Source organism: Pleurodeles waltl, chromosome 11, assembly GCF_031143425.1.
Source record: "Pleurodeles waltl isolate 20211129_DDA chromosome 11, aPleWal1.hap1.20221129, whole genome shotgun sequence".
Taxonomy (NCBI): Eukaryota; Metazoa; Chordata; class Amphibia; order Caudata; family Salamandridae; genus Pleurodeles; species Pleurodeles waltl.
This window is the reverse complement of record NC_090450.1, coordinates 759,906,407-759,929,307: the sequence shown is the minus strand read 5'-3', so window position 1 is coordinate 759,929,307 and position 22,901 is coordinate 759,906,407.

The following is a 22,901-nucleotide window of genomic DNA, read 5'->3' as shown; positions in this document are numbered from 1 at the left end:
CACCGTCCAGTATAGGCATGATTTGGAAGCCCTTTGCATGTTTCCAGACGTCGAGATCTAAAATATTATAGCCTATTCTAATCTGGTAATTGCACCTTCTAAAGGTAGTACTAGAGGGGGCTGTTGGACTCAAATCTCCCTTTGCAGGCTCTTAGTCCAGAGTGCACAGCGGTAACTGTGTGGCAGAGCTCAACTATGCACTGGTTTAGTTTCCAGACTCAGGATCCCCTGTGCCTCATCTTCCATATCAATGGCTAACTAAGGTGGTTATTGTGACATTGGCGGTGAGTGATAAAGTGGCGGAAATACCGCCAACAGGCAGGCAGTAATTACTGACAAATTATGACCATGGCAGTGAGAACTCCCATAGACAGCCAATGTACCACACCATCCGCCAGGGCGTTAACACCACACACGCTGGCGGTTGCCATCAACAGCCAGGTAAAAGACAAAGTACCGCCCACCATATTATGACCCAGCAAACCGCCATGATTTCCGGGATGGAACCAACACCATCAAAAGCCTGGTGGAAACACTGCACAGAAGACGAAAGACTCACCATCAGAGACGCAGAGAAGGACAAAGCCCACATGGAACCGGAACTGAAAGTCTGTCCGATGCTCTTCTACGCCATGCTACACCTGGGACACCAACGCCGACGAAGACGACGATGGTGAGTAGAGCCGCCTAGCACACAAGGAAGGGAGGGCAGAAAAGGAGAGAGACACACACACGCACAACACACACCAGACACACACACACCATACATACAAACAGCTGCAGACAGAAAACAATGGTACATGACACACGGCATAATAATGCAAGGACAACAAGAAGGCAGTAATGAGAATGTATTGAATAGGAACAGCCACCAAATGAACCAATTGGATAAAAAAGAGATATGTACAAATGTCGACAAAGGGCCAATGCCCAGTCCAAATTACTAAGGGCCCACATGGCCACAGGGCACATTCCAAGGCGCAACTTGTTTCCTGACATCATCCACACAGAACTCTGCAGGGGCATCAGTTTGCATGTAGGCAGGTACCTCAGGGGGATGGAGGGTGGGGGCACCTCAGTCGAATTCGGGAACTTGCCCATTGGTTCTGGAGGGGGCTCCATGCCCATTTCTCTGTGCTGGAGAGTGCAGGGTCACAGTCTCTCAGGTGAGTGACTTGTCCACTGGTTCTGGAGGGGGCTCCAGACCCATTTCTCTGTGCTGGGAAGTGCAAGGTCAAAGTCTCTCAGGTGGGGACTTGCCCACTGGTTTTGGAGGGGGCTCCATACCCATTTCTCTGTGCTGAGGAGTGCAAGGTCACAGTCTCTCAGGTGGGTGACTTGCCCACTGGTTCTGGAGGGCCCTCCATGCCCATTATCTTTGCTGGGGAGTGCAAGGTCACAGTCTCTCAGGTGGGTGACTTGCTCACTGGTTCCGGAGGGAGCTCCTTGAACAGAAGTCCCAGGAGGGTGGCCTACATGCCCTCTGCTGGAGGTGAGGGCTGCACTGTCTCATCTGGAGTGAGGGCTGCACTGTATCAGCAGGTGAAGGTGCCTCCTGGGCAGCATCTGCTCAAAGTGAGGGCTACACCGTCTCAGCAGGTGAAGGTGCAGCCTCTGCAGGAGGAGTGGGCTGCACTGCCTCAGATGGAGGTGAGGGCTCCGTGACCACTGGTGGTGGTAGTGCCACCCTGACAGCCTCTGCTGGAGGTGAGGGCTGTACTGTCTAAGCAGGTAAAGGTGCCGCCTCTGCTGGAGGAGTAGGCTGCACTGCCTCAGCTGGAGGTGAGTGCTCCATGACCACTGGTGGTGGTGTCCCTCTGCCAGCCTCAGCTGGAATCGAGGGCTTTTTCCCCTTCATGGCAGGAGTGGAGGGCTTCTTCCCCTCATGGCAGGACGTGCTGGCTCCTTTTCCTTCATAGCAGGAGCTGAGGGCTTCTTCACCTTCATGGCAGGAGTTGCGGGCTCCTTCCCCTTCATAGCAGGAGTTGAGGGATTCTTCCCCTTTATGGCAGGAGGTGTGGGTTTCTTACCCTTCCTGGCTGGTGAAGTGGTATCCTTCACTGTCTTGCCTCCAGGACTAGAGGCCTATACAGCAGCCCGTACTGGGGTAGGACCCCATCCACCAATTGCTCCAACTCCTCCACAGTGAAGGCAGGGGCCCTTTCCTCGATCACACGGGCCATGGTAGGTTCCAGACACAGGTCACAGCAGCACACGCAGTGTAGGTGTTCTCCTGTTGAAGGTCAGGAAACAAGTGAGGAATCAGCTAGAAAACGGCAGTCATGTCTACGGCGGTGTACACCGTCACCGTCGGCGCTGATACCCATTGGCCAGTGCACTCTATAGAGCCCCATATTATCCAATGAGGAATTGCACAGCGGTGCAAGACCACCTTCCGCCATGACGTCCAATGTCAGTGGAGTTACCCCAATTCCACCTGTCCCTACATACAGGACAGGCGGTCGCCATTTCATGGTGGTGGACAACGATCAGATTAACCTTAACTGCGTCACTGCCTAGATTTGCACATACCTTGCCATTCCCACTGTCCCATCACATAAATGCACTATGTACACTGAGGTGGAGGTCCCATTGTTCAAATTGTGACAGCCTACTCACTCTTGTGTCCCTTACATACCTACTGCAGCGGATGAATGGGAGGAGAAGACAAACCCCGTGTTGGACTTGGCTACACTGGAAGACAGGCACATTATACTGACTTATAGACTGCTCAGGGCCACAATCACAGAGCTGTGTGCCCAATTGGAGCCTGACCTGATATCAGCTATCCGTCATCCCACCGGGATACCACCTCTTGTGCAAGTGCTATCAGTGCTCTATTTCCTGGCAATTGGTTCTTTCCAAGTAACAATGAGCTTGGCAGCAGGATTGTCACTGCAAATGTTTTCAATCGTGCTGGCAAGAGTTTTGTCTGCCCCGGAGAAACACATGTGCAGCTACATTCCATTCCCCCAGGTGGAATATTTGGCCACTGTGAAGGCAGGATTCTATGTAATGGGGTATATCCCAATATTATTGGGGCAATTGATGGTACACATATAACGTTTGTTCCACCCGCCCCCCAGAATGAACAGGTGTTCAGGAACTGTAAGAGTTTCCACTCACTGAATGTGCAAATGGTGTGCCTGCCGAACAAGTACATCTCCGACATCACTGCCAAGTATCATGGGTCGGCGCATGATACCCTTGTCCTGAGGAATAGCAGCATCCCAAATGTGATGGCGCATCTACAGAGGCACTGGGTGTGGCTAATAGGTGAGCCAGAGTCTCCACTCACAGTATGTCAGTGTATGCCTTCAAGTGTTATCCCCATAACATTGTGTAAAGCTAAATGTTGTCCCTCAATACTTGCAGGTGACTCTGGCTACCCAAACTGTTAGACTTTTCATCCTTGGTGTGGTCTCCCTTAACTTTTTGCCTCTGTTCCCCAGGTTGTTGATGTGTGCTGGACTCTGATTTTACCGTTTGTGTTACTCTGGGCACTTTACCACTGCTAACCAGTGCTAAAGTGCAAGGGCTCCTTTACAAAATGTGTATGTAATTGGCTTATCCATGATTGGCATATTTGATATACTAGTAATTCCCTAGTAAAGTGCACTAGAGGTGCCAGGGCCTGTAAATCAAATGCTGCTAGTGGGCCTGCAGCACTGGTTGTGCCACCCACATAAGTAGCTCTGTAATCATGTCTCAGACCTGCCACTACAGTATCTGTGTGTGCAGTCTTTACTGTAAATTCGACTTGACAAGTGTACCCACTTGCCAGACCTAAACCTTCCCTTTTCTTACATGTAAGGCACCCCTAAGGTAGGCCCTACGTAGCCCCAAGGGCAGGGTGCAGTGTATGGTTAAGGTAGGACATATAGGCCCTCATTACGACCCTGGCGGTTAGCGGAGAAGCTGTGGTCTTACCGCCAACAGGCTGGCGGTAACATTTTTGGAATTGTGACATAATCCGCCACTTCTCCAATCAGACCGCCATGGCGGAGACGACCGCTGGGCTGGAGACTTGGGTCTCTAGCCCGGCGGCCGTCACACTATCGCCGGCGGGATCATGACCCGGCTCACGGCTATGGATTTCATGGGGTTTGGAACCGCCATGAAATCCATGGCGGTAAGCACTATCAGTGCCAGGGAATTCCTTCCCTGGCGCTGATAGGGGTCTCCACCACCCCCCACTCCCACCCCTGAGTCCGTCCCCGACACCCCCCACGCCCCTGCCACCCCCCAAAGGTGGCAGGACCCCCCTCCTCACCCCTACACTGACATCACAACACAGACATGCATGTAGACACCACCAACACACATTCCCGCACACACACAAACAAACATGCCAACAGACACACACACAGTCATACACGCACACCCACATTCAGACATACACGCACACACCCATACAGACATACATACAGAAATACACGCACACATTTCCAATCACACTACACCCTCCGCATGCATACTCACACGCACACCCCCATGCACGCACACAACACACCCCCAACTCCCTCCCCTAACGGACCATCAACTTACCTTGTCCGTTGATCTTGCAGGAAGGGACGGGATCCATGGGGGCTGCTCCGCCGCCAGCACCCCATCAACAGAACACCGCCATGCAGAATCACGTAACGTGATTCGGTGGGCGGTGTTCTGTTGATGGGGCGGTGGATGTGGAGCAACCTCCACTTCCCCGCCGACCGCCAGTATGGCTGCTGGCGGCTCTCCATCCGAAAAAGGATGGAGGGCTACCAACAGTCATAATTTGCCGAGCGGAAAACCGCCAGCACTGGCGGTCTTCAGCACGGTGGTCCCTCAGCGGTCTTGTGAAAAGACCGCTGAGATTGAAATGAGGCCCATAGTAATGTGTTTTATATGTCTTGACAGTGAAATATTGCTAAATTAGTTTTTCACTGTTGCAAGGCCTGTCCCTTTCACAGGTTAACATCGGGGCTACCTTTAAATCTGATTGAATTGTAGATTCCCTTTGGGAGCAGATGGACATGTGGAGTTTGGGGTCTCTAAGCTCACACTTTAAAAATACATCTTTTTAGTAAAGTTGAATTCAAGATTTTGTGTTTGAAAATGCCACTGTTAGAAAGTGAGCATTTCTTGCTTATACCATTTCTGTGACTCTGCCTGTTTGCGGATTCCCTGTCTGGGTCAGTTTGACAGTTGGGCTGGTTGCACCTCACAGTAGACAGTGACACAAAAGGAGCTGGGGTATAGCCTGCATATCCTGATGAGCCATCTGTGCTAGGAGGGAGGGGAGGAGTGGTCACTTACACCTGAAAGGGCTGTGTCTGTCCTCACACAATGCAGTCTCCAACCCCCGGTGAGTGTCTGGGGCCTGGCCTAGGCAAGGCAGGATCTCACATTCAAGAGAGACTCTACTTTGAAGTAGATCTACTTCAAAGGAGAAATTGGGTATAAGAAGGGCACCCACAACCACAGACTTTAGAGCACTTCTGGAAACCAAAAGGAACCTCTGCCTGGAGAAGAGCTTAAGAGCTGAGGAAGAAGAGCTGCCCTGCCTGTGACCATGCTTTGAGGAGCTATCCTGCAGTTGCTGCTTCTGTCAGAGGGCAAAGACTGGACTTTGTGTGCCTTAAATCTTGTGAGGATGTCCAAGGTCGTGATTTAGAGCTTGCCTCCTGTTGTTTGACGTCTCAGGGACAGCAAAGACTTCTCTCTGCCTTCACCTGGAGTCTCTGGAGAGACTCCTATCCTGCCAAGTGGTGCTCATCAGTTCCTGGGACCCTGAAAGGAGAAGCTGGCAGCCTAAGAGGAAGAAATACATGCACAGAACGCCATGCAGAGAAAAGATCGACGCAACTCCGATGTGCGGCTGGGAAATCGACATGCCGCCGGCTTCGCAGCTGAAATTCGACACTCGCCTGTAATGCGACTGAAGATTTGACACACGGAGCTGGAGAAACGATTCCCAGTATCGCTGACCGAGGCTGGTGAGATCGCAACCCGCGCTGTGTGGTTTTTGGATCATTGTGCAGCTGGATTTACAACACAAACACAGCTGGGCATGTAAAAACAACACAAGGCCTACCCGGACCCGAGAGTGCTGACCGGATCGACGCATTGCTCTTCTGCAGAGAGAAGAAACGACACGGCCCGACCCGATGAAAGGAGAAACGATGCAAGGTCTCGCTGGTGAGTGAAATCAACGCATCGCAAGCCCTTTTTGATGCACACTCGCCCATGCAGGGTTATTTTTGACGCATCTAAGGTACATTTTCACGCTAACAGTGTTAGTGTGTGTTTAGAATTACATGAAGACTCTTTTTGCATTTTAATTGATAACTTTACTTGTGTATTGTGGATTTTTGTCGTTTTGGTCTTGTTTTGTTTAGATAAATATTCTCTATTTTTCTAAACCTGTGTTGTGTCATTTTGTAGTGTTTTCATTAAGTTACTGTGTGTGTTGGTACAAATACTTCACACCTAGCACTCTGAAGTTAAGCCTACTGCTCTACCAAGCTACCAAGGGGGTAAGCAGGGGTTAGCTGAGGGTGATTCTCTTTTACCCTGACTAGAGTGAGGGTCCTTGCTTGAACAGGGGGTCACCTGACTGTCAACAAAGATCCCATTTCTAACACTGGTGATCAGCGGTTGGGATTTGGACTTGTTTTAAGTGCAGACCACTTCGTAACCACATACTACTTGTTTGGTGATCTTTTAATTTTTCTCTTTTGCTTGGATTTTTCCCTACATCCATTTTTTTGGTAACCTTTGATTGACTTCTGAACTCATTTGGGAACTTTTCTGCTTTTTGGAACTTTGCACTTTTGTTGACTTTTCATCATGTCCCACTCTGGAGATGCATCAGTTGGACCTGCTTTTGACCTGGAGAAATTGGATAACTATACCAAGGATCAGCTAAAGCAGTTCTGTAAAAGTTTTGACTGTCCCATTAAGAGCTCATCCAAGAAGGAGGAGCTGCAAAAGGTGCTTAGGGCCTGGGTAACAGCCAAGAGCACTGAAGGGCACACAGAGGATGAGGGGGAGGAGGGGCAGTCCATACACAATGGTATTGTGGGTGGGCCTGTCATGTCTAGGGAGAGGGTCTCCAGGGCAGGTAGCAGTGTCTAATATAAGGGTCTGACCCCTGAGGAATTGCAGGACAGACAGGCAGAGAGGGAGCACCAGAGGGAGTTGGAGAAGTTAAGGATGGCCATTGAAGAGAAAAAGTTACTGCTGGCTCATGAGCTCAGCTTGAGGGAGCTGGATCAGGGGAGCCAGTCTAGTAGGGATGGTGGCAGCCACATCACAGTGCCGCCTGAAAGGAGGGCGTACATTCCTAAAGATCTTGTGAAGGATTATCAAAGGGAGGACGACATATACTTGGGGTTTAAGGGGTAAGAGTCTGCTCTCCATATGAATCTGGTCCCTGAAGCTCATTGGGTTGCGGGTCTGTGGGAGCACTTTGAGGTAGAGGGGAGGGATACACTGACAGCCCTAGGGGATGCTCAGAATCTCACCTACTGTAGCCTGAAGGATGCCCTACTCACAAGGTATTGTCTTACCTCTGAGCAGTACAAGGATAAGTTTAGATCCTACAAGTAGAAGGAATCCTAAACATGGTTGGAATGTGTTGATTCTTATTACAGGTCACTGGATGGTTGGGTGAAGGACAGTAAGGTAACTACGTATGAGGGGCTTTACAATTTGATTGCTTGGGAGCACTTGTACAGTTTATGTTTTCTAGAGCTGCCCCAGCACCTGATTGACAGCAAGCTGACTGACCCCAGGAAGCTTGCACAGGGAGCAGACTGCCGGGAGAGCACCAGAGTCCAAAAGAGGTATGGGGGAGTCCATGCCAAGGGTTGGCAGGGTCCCTCTCAGAAGAAAGGGGGCTAAGGGTAAACAGGGAGAATTCTCTAAAGGGCCCCAAACTGGTTCCCAGGGTAAGGATTCCCAACCCCCAGTGAGAAGAAGCCATGGTTCTCCAAAGGGAAGCCACTGGCAGGTGGTCCCCCATGTAAGTGCTATGCATGTGACCAGGTGGGTCATGTGAGGGGGGACCCCAAATGCCCCAAAAGTACACCGGCACCCACTGGTGCGCTGTCCCAGGGTTTGGCTAGTGTAGCGCTTGTGGAGGAGTTGGTTTCAGGTGGGTGGGAACCAGCTTAGATGACCCTTGTCTCACTAAGGGACAGTGAGATGGTCCAGAGAACCCTTGTGCCTGAAAACACTAAGAAGTACAAGCAGTGGGTGACCATCAATGGACAGAGGGTGGAGGCTCTGAGAGACACAGGAGCCTGTGTGACTACAGTGAGGAGTCAGTTGGTGTCTGAAGAGCAGATTGATCCCTGGGTACTTCACCAAGTAGTTGCAGTGGACAACTCAGAGCGCCTGTGCAGAGTGGTGCAGGTTCACTTTGAATGGGGGGTGTCTCATGTTCCTTGGAGGTAGCTGTGAGTCCAACCATGCCTGTTGATTATTTGCTAGGCAATGGCCTGGACGATTCCCCTTGGAAGGAGATGGAACACAGGTCTCACTTGGAGATGTTGGGTCTGCCTGGGTGGGTATGTGTATCCACCCAGTCAATGGCAGCCCGTCAGGGTAATCAACAGCCCCTGGAGTCTGAAACAGTGGCCCAGGGGACCGCCAAGAAGAGGAAGGGCAGGGGGCATGGGAAACCAGCCCCAGAAGTTTCCATGGTCTGGGAGGAGGCAAAGCCTGAGGGTGAAGCCCCAGAGCCTACACAAGAACAGGTGGCTGAACAGGGGAGGTCCCTGAGCTGTTGCAGTGGCAGTAGGAAGGGGGGGGCACCAGGGAAGCATTCTGTGCAGCACAGAAAACATGCCCTACTTTGAAGGGTTTGTGGCAGCAGGCTGCAGACCAGGTGGCTGGCAAGGATCCAGAATCGCACCTGATTTATTGGAAGGATGACCTCCTGTATAGCGAGCCTAAGGTTCCTGAGCCTGGGTCAGACCGTGTGCTGGTGGTACCCCAGTGCTTCAGGGCCTTCCTACTGGGGTTGGCTCATGATGTGCTGTTAGCTGGACATTTGGGGAAGAACAAGTCCTTTGAGAGGTTTGTCATCCACTTTTACTGGCCCCTAATGCGCAGGTACTCAGATGCACATTACAGGTCTTGTCAGACTTGTCAGTCAAGTGGCAAGAGTGGGGGGAAATGTAAGGCTCCCCTCCAACCGTTACTGGTTATCAGTACTCCCTTTGAGAGGGTAGGCATTGACATTATTGGGCCTCTGGACCCCAAGACAACCATGGGCAACAGGGTTATCCTGGTCTTGGTAGACCATGCCACCCGGTACCCAGAAGACATTCCTTTAAGATCAATCACATCCCCTGTGGTGGGTCATGCTTTGATGAGGATTTTTACCATCATGGGGTTCCCCAAGGAAGTGGTATCTGATAGGGGTACCAACTTCATATCCACGTATATGAAGTCACTGTGGAAGTAGTGTGGGGTAACCTACAAGTTCATCATCCCTTACCACCCCAAAGTAATGGTTTGGTTGAGAGATTCAACTGCACCTTAAAAGGCATTATAATGGGCCTGTCAGAGCCCTTGAGGTGGAAGTGGGACGTCCTCTTGCCATGCCTCCTGTTCGCCTACAGGGAGGTGCCTCAAAACTTGTGTTTAGTCCCTTTGAGCTGATTTATGGCCACCCTGTTTGGGGACCTTTGAGTCTGGTTAAGGAAGCTTTGGAGAAAGCTCCTAGTAAACCCCCCAGGATGTATTCAGTTACATGCTGGCTTTGAGAATCCAGAATGCCCGCTTCAGGAGTCTCGCTCAGGAGAACCTGGCAGCAAGCCAGGAGGACATGAAACGCTAGTATGACCAGAATACCACTCTGGTCGAGTTTCAACCTGGACAAAAAGTGTGGGTGATGGCACCAGTGGAGCCTAGGGCACACCAGGATAAGTTACCTGGGCCACTTGAGGTGGTGGAGCGCAAGAGTGAAGTCACCTAACTGGTGGACTTGCGGTCTCCAAGGAACCCTTTAAGGGTCCTGCATGTCAACCGCCTCAAGCCACACTTTGAGTGGACTGAGCTGTCAATGCTCCTTGCGACAGATGATGGGGTAGAGGAGGAGAGCAAGCCTCTTCCTGACCTCCTGTCTGCAGGAGAAAAAGATGGGTCAGTAGAGGGAGTGATCCTTTCCCCCTCTCTGACTGAGGAGCAGCAAGACGACTGTCGCCACATGTTGGGACAGTTTTCCTCAATGTTGTCGCTGATCCCAGGAGTCACACACTTGTCCACACATGATGTGGACACTGGGTATAGTACACCTATTAAACAGAAGGTTTACAGAGTAACTGACAGGGTCAGGTCATCTATTAAGAATGAGGCATCCAAAATGCTTGCCCTAGGGGTTATTGAGCACTCCAGCAGTCCTTGGGCCAGCCCAGTGGCACTGGTCCCAAAGGCTGCTGCACCTGTTGCCACTCCAGAACTCAGGTTCTGTGTGGACTACCGGGGACATAATGCAGTCAGTAAGACTGACGCACACCCCATCCCCGAGCTGATGAGCTCATTGACCTTCTAGGGGCTTCCAAGTATCTCAGTACGTTTGACTTCACATCTGGGTACTGGCAGGTTGCCTTAACTGAGGGGGCCAAAGAGAAGTCAGCATTATCTACCCCAGATGGACACGTTCAATTTAAAGTCATGCCATTTGGGAGGAAGAATGCCCCTGCCACCCTTCAGAGGTTGGTCAACCAGGTGTTGGCAGGACTGGATGAGTTCAGTGCTGCATACTTGGATGACATTGCTGTGTTTAGTTCCACATGGGAGGAACACCTGCAACACCTCTGGAGAGTGTTTAAGGCCCCACAGAAGCAGGCCTCACTATTAAGGTGAGCAAGTGCCAAATAGGGCAGGGTTCTGTGGTGTACTTAGGACACCAGGTGGGGAGTGGCCAGGTGGCACCCCACAGCCTAAGATTGACAAATTTCTGGCATGGGAGCCTCCCAGTACCCAGACTGAAGTGAGAGCCTTTCTAGGTCTCACAGGACATTACAGGAGGTTTGTTAAGGGATATGGTACCATTGTTACCCACTTAACTGAGTTGACTTCAAAGAAGCAACCCAGGAAAATTATCTAGACAGATGCTTGCCAGAACGCTTTTGATGCCCTGAAGGCTGCCATGTGCACAGCACCTGTGCTGAAGGCACCTGACTACTCCAAGGAGTTTGTTATGCAAACTGATACCTCAGAGCATGGTATTGACACAGTACTCTCACAGCTTAATGAAGAGGGCCTAGAACAACCCGTAGCGTTCATTAGCAGGAGGTTACTACCCAGGGAACGTAGGTGGAGTGCCATAGAACATGAAGCGTTTGCTGTGGTCTGGGCACTGAAGAAACTAAGACCCTACTTGTTTGGGACTCACTTCTGAGTTCAGACTGACCAGAGGCCCCTCAGATGGTTAATGCAGATCAGGGGTGAGGATCCAAAACTGTTGGGGTATTCCATTTCCCTACAGGGGATTGACTTTACAATGGAACACTGTCCTGGTACAGAACACGCCAATGCTAATGGTCTGTTTACGTTCCTCCGCCTTAGTGATGAGAACTCCCATGAGGTTGGGTAGTTGCCCTCACTTTCAGCTGGGGGGGACACGTGTTAGACTTTTTATCCTTGGTGTGGTCTCCCTTAACTTTTTGCCTTTGTTCCCCAGGTTGTTGATGTGTGCTGGACTCTGATTTTACTGTTTGTGTTACTCTGGGCACTTTACAACTGCTAACCAGTGCTAAAGTGCAAGTGCTCCTTTACAAAATGTATATGTAATTGGCTTATCCATGATTGGCATATTTGATTTACTAGTAAGTCCCTAGTAAAGTGCACTAGAGGTACCAGGGCATGTAAATCAAATGCTACTAGTCGGCCTGCAGCACTGGTTGTGCCACCCACATTAGTAGCTCTGTAATCATGCCTCAGACCTGCCACTGCAGGGTCTGTGTGTGCAGTTTTTACTTTAAATTCGACTTGGCAAGTGTACCCACTTGCCAGACCTAAACCTTACCTTTTCTTACATGTAAAAACACCTCTAAGGTAGGCCCTAGGCAGCCCCAAGGGCAGGGTGCAGTGTATGGCTAAGGTATGACATATAGGCCCTCATTACAACCCTTGCGGTCAATGTTAAAGCAGTGGTAATACCGCCAACAGGTCGGCAGATAAAAAATGGAATCACAACCATGGCGGAAACCGCAAACATAGACAGACACTTTAACACTCTGACCGCCACAGCGGTAGAAACAAACACTGCGGCTGTAACTGCCAACAGACAGGCAGAGGACAAAGTACCACCCACTGTATCACAACAGGCCTATCCGCCACCTTTTCCGGGGTGGAACCAACGCTCTCAAAAGCACGGCGGAAACAGTACACAGAAGGGAAAACACTCACATCCCGACACCCAACGAGGAACCAGGACGCCATGGAGCCCGAAGTACAGGTGTTACCAATGCTGGTCTTCCTCGTGCTCTATCAGGAGCAGGACAGACGCCGTTGACGACCACGGTGAGTACTGCACCTACAACACAGGGGATGGGGGAGGGAAAAGAGAGTGACACACATATGCAACACTCAATACCCCCACCCCCTCCCTCACCCACAACAACATGCACACAAATACATGCAGCAACATTACATATACACCCACCCCCGGAAGAACGCAAGAACAAAAGGAAATGATTGTAACGATTATAATCATGAAAAATCTGATAGTAAAAGTTAAAAATTCAGTTTATACAAATGTGTACACCAACTACACAAGTCCCGATAGTGTACCAATCATTGTCCTTGGACCAGTGAGCCCAAAATGCATGGGTGAAGCTCACACAAGATACCTGACTCGAAACAGAGAGAACACTGCTGGGGCATCTGATCGAAAATAAACAGGCACCTCAGTCAATCAATCAATCAATCAATCACATTTATAAAGCGCGCTACTCACCCATAAGGGTCTCAAGGCGCTGGGGGGGAGGGGGTCAGTGCTCGAAGAGCCAGGTCTTGAGCTGCCTTCTGAAGGGGAGGTGTTCGGGTATGGCGCGAAGGTGACTGGGCAGGGAGTTCCAGGTCTTCGCTGCCAGAAAAGAGAAGGATTTTCCTCCGGCGGTGGTTTTGCGGATGCGGGGAACGGCTGACAAGGCCTGACCGGTGGAGCGCAGAGTGCGCGGAGGGGTGTAGAAGGAGACGCGGGAGTTGATGAGTTTGGGTCCGAGGTTGTAGAGGGCTTTGTGTGCGTGGGTGAGGAGTCTGAAGGTGATCCTCTTGTTGACCGGGAGCCAGTGGAGTTTTCTCAGGTGTCCGGAGATGTGGTGGTGGCGAGGTATGTCCAGGATGAGTCGTGCTGCGGCGTTCTGGATCCGTTGAAGTTTCCTCTGCAGCTTGGTGGTGATGCCGGCGTACAGAGTGTTCCCGTAGTCCAGGCGGCTGGTGACGAGGGCGTGGGTGACGGTCTTCCTGGTGTCGATGGGGATCCAGCGGAAGATCTTGCGGAGCATGCGGAGGGTGTTGAAGCACGCTGAGGTCACCGAGTTGACCTGTCTGGTCATCGAGAGGGAGGAGTCCAGGATGAAGCCGAGGTTGCATGCGTGGTTGGTCGGTTGGGGAGTGCTGCCTAGGGCGGGGGGCCACCAGGAGTCATCCCATGCGGAGGGGGTAGGGCCGAGGATGAGGACCTCCGTTTTATCTGTGTTCAGTTTCAGTCGGCTGTCTGTCATCCAGGTCGCTACTTCCTTCATGCCGTCGTGCAGTCTGGTCCTTGCTGATGTGGGGTTGTTGGTGAGGGATAAGATGAGCTGGGTGTCGTCGGCGTAGGATATGATGTCGAGTCCGTGTTTGCGTGCGATGTTTGCCAGGGGGGTCATGTAGACGTTGAATAGGGTGGGGCTGAGGGAGGATCCTTGGGGTACGCCGCAGATGATCTCCGTGGCTGCGGATCTGAAGGGGGGGAGGCGGACTCTCTGGGTCCTTCCGGAGAGGAAGGAGATGACCCATTCCAGGGCCTTGCCTCTGATGCCGGCGCTGCAGAGGCGGTCTATCAGGGTGCAGTGGCAGACCGTGTCGAAGGCTGCAGAGAGATCCAGGAGAATGAGGGCCACGGTTTCACCCTTGTCGGTCAGGGCTCGGATGTCGTCCGTGGCTGCGATGAGGGCGGTTTCGGTGCTGTGGTTGGCCCTGAATCCGAACTGAGTGGAGTCGAGGGAGTCGGAGGTTTCCAGGGCGGCGGTGAGTTGAGCGTTGACGATTTTCTCAATCACTTTGGCGGGGAACGGTAGGAGGGAGATAGGCCGGAAGTTTTTGAGTTCGGTGGGGTCTGCTGTAGGTTTCTTTAAGAGGGCGTTGAGTTCTGCGTGTTTCCAGCTTTCAGGGAAGGTAGCAGTGGTGAGGGAGGCGTTGATGACGTCTCGGAGGTGGGGTGCGATGATGTTGTCGGCCTTGTTGTAAATGTGGTGAGTCCAGGGGTCGGAGGGTGATCCCGAGTGGATCGAGTTCATGACGCGGGTGGTTTCCTCGGTGGTGGTAGGGTTCCAGGCGAGGATGGTGGAGATGTCGTTCGCGGCTTCCGGGGGCGGGTTCATGTTGGTGGTCGTGAAGCTGTTGTAGATGTCGGCAATCTTACGGTGGAAGAAGGTCGCGAGGGAGTCGCAGAGGTCCTGTGAGGGAGGGGTGGGGTTGGTTTCTGCGTCCGGGTTGGAGAGCTCTTTGACGATGCCAAATAGTTCCTTGCTGTTGTGGGCGTTGTTGTCAAGTCTGTTCTGGTAGGCTGTTTTTCGTGCGGTGCGGAGGCGTTGGTGGTGTTGGCGGGTGGTGTCCTTGAGAGCTGTCAGGTTTTCCTCTGTCGGGTTGAGGCGCCATGTCTTCTCGCGGAGGCGACATTCTTCCTTGGAGTTTTTGAGTTCGGTGGTGAACCAGGAGTTTTTCTTGTGGTTGTTGGTGTTGGTTTGGGTCTTCAGAGGGGCCAGGAGGTTGGCGCAGTCGGAGATCCAGTTGGTGAGGTTGTTGGCGGCCTCGTTGGGGTTGCTGGTGCTGGTGGGTTGGTTCAGGGAGAGCGTTGCTGCGAGTTGTTCTGTGGTGATTCGGTTCCAGTATCTTTTTGGTGGTTGCCGGGTGTGGTTATGCACGGTGGTTTTCTTGAAGCTGAAGTGGACGCAGCTGTGGTCCGACCATGTGAGTTCGGTGGTGTGGCTGAAGGTGATGTGTTTGCTTGAGGAGAAGATGGGGTCGAGCGTGTGTCCGGCGTAGTGGGTGAGGGTGTTGACCAGTTGTTTCAGTCCCAGGTTGGCGAGGTTGTCTAGAACGGCGGTGGTGTTGTTGTCGGTGTGGTTCTCCAGGTGAAAGTTGAGGTCTCCTAGGAGGATGTAGTCGGTGGATGAGAGTGCGTGGGGGTTGACGAAGTCTGCGATGTCTTCGCTGAACTTGGTGCGGGGTCCTGGTGGTCTGTACATGAGGGTGCCTCTTAGGGTTGTCTTGGGGTCGATGTGGATCGCGAAGTGGAGGTGTTCGGCGTCGGGAAGTGAGTTGTCGGTGTGGGTCGAGATGCTGATGGAGCTTTTGTGTGCGATGGCGATGCCTCCTCCGGTGCGGTTGAAGCGGTCTCTCCGGATGATTTTGTAGCCGTCGGGGAGGGCTATGGCGATGTCGGGTGCCGAGGAGGGGTTCATCCAGGTCTCAGGGGAAGGGAAGGGAGGGCACCTCAGCCGGATGCACTCACAATGCCACTGCTGCAAGAGGGCGATCCATTCCCTTTGCTGTATCCCGGGGAGTGCAAAGCCACAGTCTCTCAAGTCTCTCAAGTGGGTGGTTTGCCCACTGCTGTATCCTGGGGAGTGCAAAGCCACAGTCTCTCAAATCTCTTGAGTGGGTGGTTTGCCCACTGCTTTATCCTGGGGAGTGCAAAGCCACAGTCTTTCAAGTCTCTCAAGTGGGTGGTTTGCCCACTGCTTTGTCCTTGGGAGTGCAAAGCCACAGTCTCCCAAGTTTCTCAAGTAGGTGGTTTGCCCACTACTTTATCCTGGGGAGTGCAAAGCCACAGTCTCTCAAGTCTCTCAAGCGGGTGGTTTGCCCACTGCTTTATCCTGGGGAGTGCAAAGCCACAGTTTCCCAAGTGGATGTGATTCTCCACTGGTTCTGGAGGGGGCATGGTGCCCAGAGTGCTTCATCCTGCCAAGGACTGAGGTAGTGGAAGTCAATCTCCACTGGTTCTGGAGGGGGCATGGTGCCCCGAGTGCTTTATCCTGCCAAGGACTGAGGTAGGGGATGTCAATCTCCACTGTTTCTAGAGGTGGCATGGTGCCCAGAGTGCTTCCTCCTGCCAAGGACTGAGGTAGTGGATGTCAATCTCCACTGGTTCTGGAGGGGGCATGGTGCCCAAAGTGCTCCACATGCAGTGTGGCCGGTCCCATTCCCTCACCTGGGTGTGTGTGCCACAAGATTGCCTAGGAACAGGTAGCATGATACGGCATGGAGGCAGAGACATACCCACACTGCTGCGACTTTGCCTTCGACCTGCAGATGCAAACAGTGATGGAAGTCATGCCTCATGGAAGCTGGGTAGGGTCCAAGAACTCTCTTCCAGCCTCGGACGATTGACCACTGGGGATGGTAGCCATGTTAGTGGTGGTGCAACTGTCTGAGCACGTTGCAGGTCTGGTGGCGATGCTTGCAGCGGTGGATCAGCACCTGTTGAGGGACACAGCAGGACATCTCCTACAGCCTCGGATGCCTGCCCACTGGGGATGATGCTGGGGACTGTTGCTGAGGCTGCAGACGTGCTGGTGGCTGTGCAGGTGGCCGTGCAGGTGGCGGGGCAGGTGGCGGTGCAGGTGGCGGTGCAGGTGGCGGTGCAGGTGACGTGCTGGTGGTGGGGCAGGTTGCAGTGTTCGCTGCTGTACAGGTTGGTGGAGTCGTGGACAGAAGGGGTGACACTAGTCCCTCAGTTGGGCCACCGTGCCCTGTCCTCACCTGCTCTGCTGCTTTTGTCCCTTCCCCACCTTTGTTGGTGCCGCAGGTGTCTTGCCACTGTCCCCTTTTGATTTGGCAGAGCACTTGGAGGCTGGTAGGTGCGGCTTCTCCCTCCGGGATGTGGCACCTTCTTCACCTTGGCAGGTGGCGGAATGTCCTTGCCCTCGCTAGGTGGCATACTGGCAGCCCTGATGGGTGGCGCACTCGATGACCCCACGATTGCTGGCACCACTGTGCCTGGGGAGTTGGTGGCTGAGGTGCTGGGCTGGGACCTGGAAAGCCAGGCCCTAGGGGAAGGATGGGGGGGAGGTGAAGGGAGGAGGTCAAGGTTTGCCAGGAAAAGTTTTTTAGACACACTGGGATGGGAAGATGGAGGGGGTTTTCGAGTGGAGGAAGAGGTAGTGGTTGTAGGAGGTGTATGTTTGCGGAATTTGGGTGAAGGTGCATGGGCCGGAGGCTGTTGTGAGGTGGATGGCTGTTGGGTGGGTGTGTGCCTGCGTTTGTGTACTCTGGGAGGAGGACTCACAGACACACTGGGAGAGGACACTGGGAATGTGTGCATGGTAGTGGGGGTGGGGATTGCACATGAGCTGTGTGTGGTGATGGGCGTGCTGGTGATCGAGGTAGCGGCTGAGGATGTAGTGCATGCAGGTGTGAGTGGAGACGAGACAGGGAGGGATGAAGAGGAGGTGGGGGAGGGAGACACAGTGGATGCTGCTGTGTCTGCATTGTGATGGTGCTTGTGTGAGTACTTGTGGGATGTGTGGTGCTTATGTTTGCCATGTCCACTCTTGTGTGTTGATGAGTGTGCATGCTGGTCTGATGGTGTGCTTGGGATAGGCTGAGGTACAGGGAATTGGGTCTGGGTGGAGGAAGTTGGAGGGGGGATGCTGGACACAGGGACAACGGCTGCCTTCAGTCCTGAAATGTTCTCTGTTGGGCCGCCTGCCCAGAATAAATGCCCTCCAGGTATGCATTTGTTTGTTGCAAATGCCTCTCAACACCCTGGGTGGCATTCAAAATGGTAGATTGCCCAACAGTGAGGGATCTCAAGCGGTCAATAGCCTCCTCACTGAGGGCAGCAGGGCTGACTGAGGCAGAGCCTGAGGTGCCTGGGGCGAAGGAGATGCCCACCCTCCTGGGTGAGGGGGCATTAGACACATGCTGAGGGGCTGCTGGGTGGGCGGTGCTGGTAGGGGCGGTGGTGGCTGTACCTGTTGATGCGGTGGGCACAGAGGTGCCCGCCACCGCAAGGGAGCTCCCATCAGAGGAGGAGTCGCTGTCACTGGTGTATGCTCCTGTCCCTGTCGTGGAGGTCCCCTCACCCTCCGTCCCACTGGTGGCTTCAGACTCCGTTACTTCACCCTCCAGGTCCAAGTGGGTTGCAGCTCCCTCCTGCTCTGGTGCCACTGCTCCTCCGCCAGATGATGCTATTGCACTCAAGAACAGGGAGACAAAACAAAAAGGGGGGCAACACCACTACCATTGGCGGACACAACACACAGGGAGCAGCACTCTCCACTACGCGATGCACTAACAGTTCCAGGCAAATTCATATGCCCCATGGGGTACGAGGCTTAAGCCCAATTGCTGCACACCTGGAAGTCACAGAAGCCTGACTAGGTGTGGATGGCTATTACCACTAGTGGGGTAGGGGTGCAACAGAGCCTGCCTAACACGGGACCTTGCCTACCAAACCCGCCCTGGCCTAGGGGAACCTAATGCCCACCTCCCCCACCCAGCCACCTCGTAATGCGTGCAGTCAGCTGAATGAGAGTGTTTCCACCATCTTGTGGCTGCTGTGATGCCCTCAAGCGCCCATCCAACTCGGGATAGGCCACGGCCAGGATCCGGGACATCAGGGGGTCATGGTGCGACGGGCACCCCTTCCACGTTGGGAGGCCATCCCCAGCTAGGCTTTCGCCGGCTTCTTGCTCCAGCGGCATAGGTCCTCCCATCTTTTATGGCAGTGGATGCTCCGTCTGTGGTAGACCCCTAGGGTCCGGACGTCCTTGGCGACGGCACGCCAAATACCCTTCTTCTGGTGGACGCTGACCTAGAGGAAAGGTACAGGAGGAAAGGATATTACTCACCCGTCCGGACCGTCATACTCATTGCCCACCAGTTCCCACCCATGCTCTGATGCACATACACTCACCATCCGCACATGCAGGCCTCAGCCCCCACCCCATGTATCTTCCATCCACACCACTCTAAACAGGCATTGCCCACGCAGCATGCTCACAGTGTACTCACCTGTTTGTCTGGAGGACCGTACAGTTGCGTGTGCTGGGGGAGGACCCCATCCACCAGTTTCTCCAACTCCTCCCAAGTGAAGGCAGGGGCCCTTTCCCCAGACACTGTAGCCATCGTCGCTTCCAGACACAGGTCACAGCAGCACTTGCAGTGTAGGTCCTCTCCTGTTGAAGGTCAGGTATCAAGTGAGTGAACAGATAGAAAATGGCGGTCACGTCTGCGTCGGTGCGTACCGTCACCGCCGGCATACATCGTCATTGGCTTTTGGGACCCATAAGGCCCAATGTTAACCAATTCTGAATAGCGCCGCTGTCTTCAACCGCCCAGCGCTACGTTGTACAACGCCAGCGCAGTTACCTCATTTCCCCTTGTCCCACCTTACAGGTCAGGCAGCCACCATTTCAGGGGGCCACATGGGACGGAAAAAAATTGCATCACACCTATCTAGGCCGGGAATACAGACAGATATCGGCACATTGCGAGTTACCAACGTTTCAGCAAATAACACATTGTGATACCTGTGTTGGATGACCCTCTGCTCGCTGTTCTCCTCCATAGGGCACGTCTGCAAGGGCAGGTGATGAGATGGTGGCATCCTTCGGTGTACAAACCCCTGGTGGACCTGTCGACAATGGAAGAGAGACACATCATAATCACATACAGACTTGATTGTGCAACAGTCCTGGAACTGTGTGCCCAGTTGGAGCCAGACCTGATTTCAGCTATCTGCCATCCCACAGGAATTCCCCCGTCTGATGCAGGTTCTGTCTGTACTCCATTTCCTGGCCAGTGGGTCTTTTCAAACAACAGTGGCCATGGCATCAGGGATACCCCAGCCAATGTTCTCTAACATGTTGTCCAGAGTGTTATCTGCCCTGCTGAAACACATGCACAGCTACATCATTTTCCCTCAGGTGAAGGATTTGCCGACAATGAAAGGTGACTTTTATATCCTGGGACATATCCCCAACATCATTGGTGCAATTGATGGTACACATGTGGCAATGAACAGGTGTACAGAAACCAGAAAAGCTACCATTCGATGAATGTGCAGATGGTGCATTTGGCAGACCAGTACATCTCCCATGTGAATGCCAAGTATCCTGGCTCAGTGCATGACTCTTACATTTTGAGGAATAGCAGAATCCCTTATGTGATTGGCCAACTCCCGAGGCACTGTGTGTGGCTAATAGGTGAGGCCAATGTCCCAACACAGTTGACCTAGGTGTCTGGGAATGGGGTTGTCCCTAAGGGTTAGTGTGTGTCTAACAATTGTCCCATGACATTTGCAGGTGACTCTGGTTACCCCAACCTGTCATGGCTACTGACCCCAGTGAGGAATCTCAGGACAAGGGCAGAGGAAGGCTACAATAAGGCACATGGGCATACTAGGAGGATTGTAGAACGCACCTTCGGCCTCCTGAAGGCCAGATTCCGGTGCTTCCATCTGACAGGTGGCTCCCTATACTACTCACCGAAGAAGGTGTGCCAGATAATCGTGGCCTGCTGTATGCTGCACAACCTGGCTTTGTGACAGCAGGTGCCTTTTCTTCAGGGGGATGGGCCAGATGGTGGTCTTGTGGCAGCTGTGGACCCTGTGGACAGTGAAGAAGAGGAGGCAGAAGAAGATGTCGACAACCAAAACAACAACATCATGCAGTACTGCCAGTGAGACACAGGTAAGAAGATGTAACTGCTTTCCACATCTCATACTATTGTTGGAGCTAGCATAAGTCTGTCATTTTCACTCAGTGTATGGACCCTGACTTGTTACTTTGGCTTTCCATTTCACAGATCTGGCTCCCACTTTGTGCCCTTTGCTATGTTTACTGCTGGCCTACAGCTGTGTTACATTGGTATGTGAACAAGTACATTGACATTGCTACACTCCAGAGATTTAGCAATTACACATTTGTGAAAGCACAGACTGACTCCAGCTTGTTTAGTGATTCAAGTGTGTTTATTTGTGTGCAAATAAGTGGCGGGCTGTAAAATGGGCTGGGGTGATGGTGGAGGAATGTCCATGGCAGAGTCCAGTCTATTCGTTTCACTGGTGCATAGGAAGTGGAGCAATGGCAGTTTAAGGTGGACAGGGTGTCAAAGTGGGACAGAAGGGTGACTTTCAGGGGGGTCTTATTTCCTGGTGGGGGTCTTGGCAATGTTCTCTGTCTTGTTCCTGGATCTCAGGAAATGTTTGCGGGGTGGTTCTCCATCTGCAGGGGATGGGATGCTGGTGTCCTGTTGTTCCTGTGGCGGTGCCTCCTGTCCACTAGTGCCGGAGGAGGTGGAGGGCTGTTCATCATCCAGACTAGTGTCAGGTGCCACTGCGTCCCTCCTGGTGTTATGAAGTTCTGCCAGCACCCCTGCAATGGTGACCAGGGTGGTGTTAATGGACTTTAAGTCCTCCCTGATCCCCAGGTAGTTTTCCTTCTGCAGTCGTTGGGTCTCCTAAAACTTGGCCAGTACCGTGCCCATTGTCTCCTGGGAATGGTGGTAAGCTCCCATGATGTTGGTGAGTGCCTCGTGGAGTGTCGGTTCCCTGGGCCTGTCCTCCCCCTGTTGTACAGCAATCCTCCCAGCTTCCCTTTTATCCTGTGCCTCTGTCGCCTGAACCGTGTGCCCACTGCCCCCAGGTACTTGATCGTCCTGTGTTAGTGGGGCTGCCTGGGTTCCCTGTAGTGGTGGACACACTGCTGATTGAAGTGTCCCGGGGACAGAGGGATAGGCCCGCTGGGTGGGTTCTGTGGTGGTGTTTCCTGAGGGGTTAGGTTCAGTGGTGGTTTGTGACTGTGTCAGGGGAACCAACTGCACCGAGGTCCCTGATGGGCCGGGCTAGTCATCTTGATCCAGGCGTGCAGAGCTGCTGTCGTCACTGTGGGCCTCTTCTGTGGGGGACTGGATATGTCTGGCACCTCCTATCCGGTGATGTTGGGTAGGGGTCCTGTTGGGGTGTAAATGCATAGTTATTGTATGTGTGTTGTGCAATGGGTGAGATACCCTCTACTCCTGTGCTCGCATTATTGGCTTGGTCCTTGTGTGATTGGTGATTTTGGAGCATGAGTGAGTCTCTCTACTGGACATGCTTTGGTGATGGGTATACATGCATTGGTGTCACATGAAGGGCTTGGTTTTGGGATGTGTGGGTTGTGTTAGTGGGGTATCTGTGGGGTGATGGGTGTGAGGGTGAGGGTGGGAGTATGTGACGGCATGGAGATGGGGTGGGGGTGGGGGGATAAAGTAGTAAAGATTTGCTTTACCAGAGTCCAGTCCTCCTGCTACTCCTGCAAGGCCCTCAGGATGCATAATTGCCAAGACTTGTTCCTCCCATGTTGTTAGTTGTGGGGGAGGAGGTGGGGTCCACCACCAGTCCTCTGTACAGCAATCTGGTGTCTGGATAACACGGAATGTACCTTCCCCCGAGGTTGTTCCACCTCTTCCTGATGTCATCCCTTGTTCTTGGATGCTGTCCCACTGCGTTAACCCTGTCGACAATTCTGTGCCATAACTCCATCTTCCTTGCAATGGATGTCTGCTGCACCTGTGATCCGAAAAGCTGTGGATCTACCCGGACGATTTCCTCCACCATGACCCTGAGCTCCTCCTCTGAAAACCTGGGGTGTCAGTCAGTCAGTCAGTCAAAATAACTTTATTCGGCGATAAGCCACAAAAGTAAA